At 39.2% G+C, this 5,234-nt stretch overlaps 1 long non-coding RNA gene across 2 annotated transcripts; it reads left to right on the forward strand.

The window, feature by feature from the left end:
* Positions 1–3,599: 3,599 nt before the first annotated feature.
* On the forward strand, positions 3,600–4,533 carry LOC122998820. 2 transcript variants are annotated; one of them, XR_006407513.1, is made up of 3 exons: positions 3,600–3,623; positions 3,783–3,890; positions 4,037–4,533. It is a non-coding gene; the product is annotated as an uncharacterized LOC122998820 (long non-coding RNA). The 2 variants fall into 2 exon arrangements; XR_006407514.1 differs by having other exon boundaries at positions 3,600–3,619.
* The last annotated feature ends 701 nt before the right edge of the window (positions 4,534–5,234 follow it).

Genomic DNA, 5,234 nt, shown 5'->3' on the forward strand with positions numbered 1-5,234 from the left:
ATGCTGTTATGATGTCAAATGTCTATGTTAAATATGATCAAAGTTCCAAAAAATGAAGTGAACGTATGACATAGCCACCAACATGCCAGAATATGAGATTCAGGCATCACATACTTGGTTTAGTTATGAAGGACATAAGATGTCTGATCATATTTATCTTAAATATTAGGAGTCTGTGGGTAAGCAACAAAAATATTGTTCAGCCCATGCAGTTTTAGATATGGCTTATGGTGAAACAAATGGTAATAAATCATACTGTAACACTATATTAATTTGAGATGTTAAGGAAAGGGTGTTGCAGGTCTTTTTTTCTGTCTAAGCAGGGTCTTGTATTTTGTGAAAAATAAGGTTCGGCCCCTCTCCCTACACCACTAATTTTCATACAGTCCCTCAGATTAAAGGCAACGGACAAAGAAAAATGAGGGTTATATTCATCCTCAGTTACTTCACCTCCAGCTTTTTGTTCCTCATATAAACTTTGTTCAAGCTTGATGTGACCTCCTATTTTTTAAATTTCACAGGTCAGAAGGTTATTTTTGTTTCAGACTGGCAATCATCCCACTACATTGAACATATTAGTAACCTCCGCAATTAGTAATATTTTCCTGTGACTGCCCACATGTCTGGCATCAGAGGCCTAAACACACACTCATTTCCTTAATGATTTCCCTTCCTCTTACATTATTTAAACAAAATAGGACGCGATTATGCACCAACATTAATATTCATCAGTGATGCATTCCACCTTATTAAGCATTTAGAGTAAACAAACTGTTCAGGATCATTAGAGTTGAAATGTAAAGACAAAAGGTGGTGGGAAGGCGGTGGAGGGGGTCTCAAGAGGCCAAAGGGAAGTGTGTGAGTCTCTTGCAGCCGCTGATAAAGAGTGTACCCCAGCTAAGTGGATTAATTATTAAAATGCTGCTTGGATCTCTTGTGATTTAACAAACATTAAGAGCCTTTTATACCTGCACTAAATCAAACGAGGTGTATGCAGACTGACATTTTTCATCAATAAAGTATAAGAATGACACAAAAGGGTGTCTAGGATGAGTCATACATAATTTCATACATCATAATGACAGAGATCACTATATTCAAGAAGATGATTACATATTTCAGTTTCTAGAACTTTGGTTCCTTTGATTATTAATAGCATCTTAATATTCTGAGAGTTTGCTGACTTTTTCCAAGGTCTAGGAATAAATTTCAATAGACAAGAATTGTTTGGAGCTACATCTGGCAAAGGAGCAACTCATATTCTATTCCTTTTAATCAGAGCAGGATTTCTTCCCTGTGGACGTAATTACATGGTTCATAATCCAGACCTGGCGTTCTCGAGCAGGCTCTATATAACATAACACTTTGTTTCCGCCTCACAAACATGTTCTCTGTACCTTGACACGATCATTGTTGGATGCTGGTCTAATTATTAACCTCAAAGCACAGTTTTTTACAAAGCATGCATGCTGTCAGAGATCTTGTATCCTTTACATATCAGACATCATTTCCCGACAATAATAACAAACTGACAGAAGTATTTTATTTTGTCAGTATTCTTAATGCTCAGCACCAGCTTTTAAAACAGCAGAATCCTGGAAGGAAACCAATAATTTCAAACTGTGGTAGGCAGTTTATTTTTGGCGTCATTGGACAAAAATTCCATGATAACCTTTCAGCATATTGTAATTCAAATGGTCTGAGAGAACACTAGATTCTGCACCTCCTCTTGGCTCTGGATTCAGACTTTAGAAAATCTAGCTGGGAGATTTAAGCCAATCATGGGTCATTTCAGAGAGTGTGTGTTCCTATAGGCGGTTCTACAAATGCAGATGCGCATACACGTCGCTTCAGATGGTGAAAGTCTGATTCAGTGGCGGCTGAGCTTGCCGAACTTGCTGTTCTTCTTATGGACAGGTAAGCTGCTAACTTCATTTTACTCTAATATAGCAGAGAACTAGCTAGTGACAAAGATTGAAAGTCAAAACAGAGCAGCTGCAGAACAGCACAGATGTGTGTGTGTAATTTCCTCGCCTATGTTTAAAAACAATGCTCACAATATAAGCTGTGAAAAGTGTCATGCCAGCCTGGTATGTGGTGTTATCCCTACTGTAGACGTGATGTCAGCCCTTGCATTGATGTATTGCATCTTAGCATACACAGTATAACAATTTTCAGCATATGCTATAAACTACACTGTGTGTGTATTAACAACAGAGATGAAGACATCCTGTGAGGAACTGAAGGATTAGCAGAAGATGTTCTACTGCAACAGCTGGGAACGAGGCTGGTTTGGTTCAAGTCTTACTATTGCAGATATTGGCCTTTATTGACTTTTATTATTTATTGATATTGACTGTCGCATTACTTTGCGTGATGCCTCCGTCATGTGGTGTCCCACAGGGCTCTGTCATGGGTCCTATGTTGTTCTCTTTATATATGCTGCCTCTTGGACAGATTATTAGCTGTTATAGCGGCATCTCTTATCATTTTTATGCTGATGATATTCAGTTGTATTGCTCTTTTATACCTGATGAGAGTAACCAACTGTCCATTTTAAATGATTGTTTGGATGCCATCAAGATTTGCATGGCTGACAACTGCCTTCAGTTACATGCAAATAAGATAGAAGCTCTTATAATTGCTCCTGAAAATTTTATTCCAAACATCAAGCAGTATATGGGGTTGTTAAGTGTTTGTGTTCAGCATAACCTTCGAAATTTAGGTGTCATCTTTGACCAGTGACTGTCCTTTAATAATCATATCAGCCAGCTTATGTGCTTATGTTTTTTTTTCAAATTGCAGAACATTGCTGAATGAAGATCTATGGTGACCAAAGTTGAGATAGAGATTATTATTCATACTTTTATTTCTTCTCATTTAGATTATTGTAACGCTCTTTTTACCTGTTTAAAACAAACTTCTCTGAACCATGCACTGGCTCCCGATTACATTTCAAATCCATTTTAAAATACTGTTGCTAACCTATAGAACCTTGCATGGTCAAACACCCCAATATATTGTTGACCTCCTCCTCCCTTATATGTCCAATCAGGCTATTAGGTCCGCTGAACAAAAATTACTGGCTGTCCCTCAAACTCGCTATAAAACCCAAGGTGACCTTGCTTTTTAAGCTGTTGCACCCAAATTATGGAATTCTCTCCTCTTATTGCTACGATCCCTAGACTCCTGAAACATAATTGAATCATTCTTATAGTGGCTTATTTCCTCATCTGTGTTTTGGAAATTCGGTACTTGTTGATGTGTCTCTGTCCTCATTTGTTTGTTGTTGCTATGATTTTAACTTGTGAACCTTGCACTGTCTGTTATTGTTGCTATTTTTAATATTGCCTTTAATTTTGTATTTTTATTAATGTGAAGCACTTTGTGATTTTGTATCTGTGAAAGGTACTATACAAATAAACTTTACTTACTTTTTGAACTGTCTTTTTTGTTTTGCCAAAATTGTCTGTGTGATTTTTAGTCATGGTGTTTTGCACCATGTTACCTGCCACCACTGAACGCTGCCCAAGAGCCACAGCAACATCTGGACTGAGCAAGACTGCACATCAGACCCTGATCTGTGGCTGAGGGATGTTGAAAAGTTCTTGCCTTTAAGGTAAGTAAATAGTTCTGCATTTTTAGTAATAAAGTGTGTGTTCACAATCACATGGTTCACTGTGGACATATCAGGTGAAGAAATCAGAGAGTATTTTATCCCTCATCTATTAGAGAAAATATGTTTAAAGTGTTTTATAATTTGCCATTTGTATGACATGTAGATCAACTGCAGAACTGGAGTCAACATCTTGATGTACACTTCCAAGAAGCCTGGATCATAACCATCATGTCCACAGGCCAGCAATGACAAACCAGGATGACTTTTTGCTGTACGTTAAGTCCAATTACCTTACTAAACCACTGACTTACATGTATTTATAATTACATTTACAAATACAACTACTACAAAACTACTGCAAATCACAAGCATCATCATGTACAAATTGTGTGTGTTTTATCTTTTTTTTTTCTTTAGGTAAGTCTGGAACAAAAAGTCCAGGAGATGGATGCTGTCACAGTACCAAAGGAATACAGTGTTGGGCCGCACACATGCCAGAACAAATGGCCAGGCCTGTGTGTCCACACAGCAGCCTGACCCCAGGCCCTCATGGGACTCCCACTGCCTAAGGCCAGTGAAAAGAGTGCCAACGGACTCCAGCTCCCAGCAGCCATAGCAATCTCGTGATGTCCAGCTTGCTCAAACTCTTGACCCACGTTGGATGAGACCCACCAGCAACCCACCCGCCGAGAAGACCAGCTGCCGCAACCCACCAACAACGCGAGGACAGCGGCTTCCATCTGCATCGAACTGAAGAACTGAGTTTGGACCTAATCGACGGACTACACAATCACCTATTCGCTTCCCTAAATGGTTCAAGTAAGAGGCTATGTCTGGGCAGTAATAGGTTATTGATAGCGTGTTATTTTAAGATTGATTGCTAATTGTTGTGAAACCATGGACTGTGCTGGTTGTGTTCCTGTAAATGCTTTTGAAGTATTATTGCTGCTGTTGTTACTTTTGGTTGTATTTATCACACTTAACTGATTCTGGTGTTTGTCCAACTGCTTGGGCTGCTCTGTGTTGGTTCGCCATCATGTGTGAGACTGTGGGTTGCATTTCATTTGTTGTAATCAGACCGCAACTGGAGAATAAGGACGTTTACACGCTACGTCTCTATGAGAAATAAAAACAAGAGCCACCTCTCCTCATGATTGCTGAGATCGTTTGGTCTTTGGTGTGTTCACCCTCTTTACCTCACTTGCATGAACACACAAACACGCTCTGATGTTCATCCATACGCTACTCTGTAGTCAGACATACAACACAGACGCTCAGCTTTGTCCAACACCATCTTAGTGATCAGAGGCACATGTTGACTGGCAGTCACCATTTAATCGCAGCCTCTGTTCAAATCTCGTGGTCAACCCTGTCGACCGAAACTCTCGTGTGACATAACCCCAAGCGGTTCACGTCCGCCATCTTGTCCCTCCTACTTCCTTTTTACACCATCCCTGCACACGCACTCTCTCTCACACACATGCACACACATCCCTGCTGGTGTTGTATGTTTGTCTTGTTTAGTGTAGTTGAATGATAGATGTTTGTTAATTGAGGCATTTATAACCCTAACAAATAATTATTATTAATTCAAATTAATATTTTTTATTGTTTT

Source organism: Thunnus albacares, chromosome 15 (genome assembly GCF_914725855.1).
Source record: "Thunnus albacares chromosome 15, fThuAlb1.1, whole genome shotgun sequence".
Taxonomy (NCBI): domain Eukaryota; kingdom Metazoa; phylum Chordata; class Actinopteri; order Scombriformes; family Scombridae; genus Thunnus; species Thunnus albacares.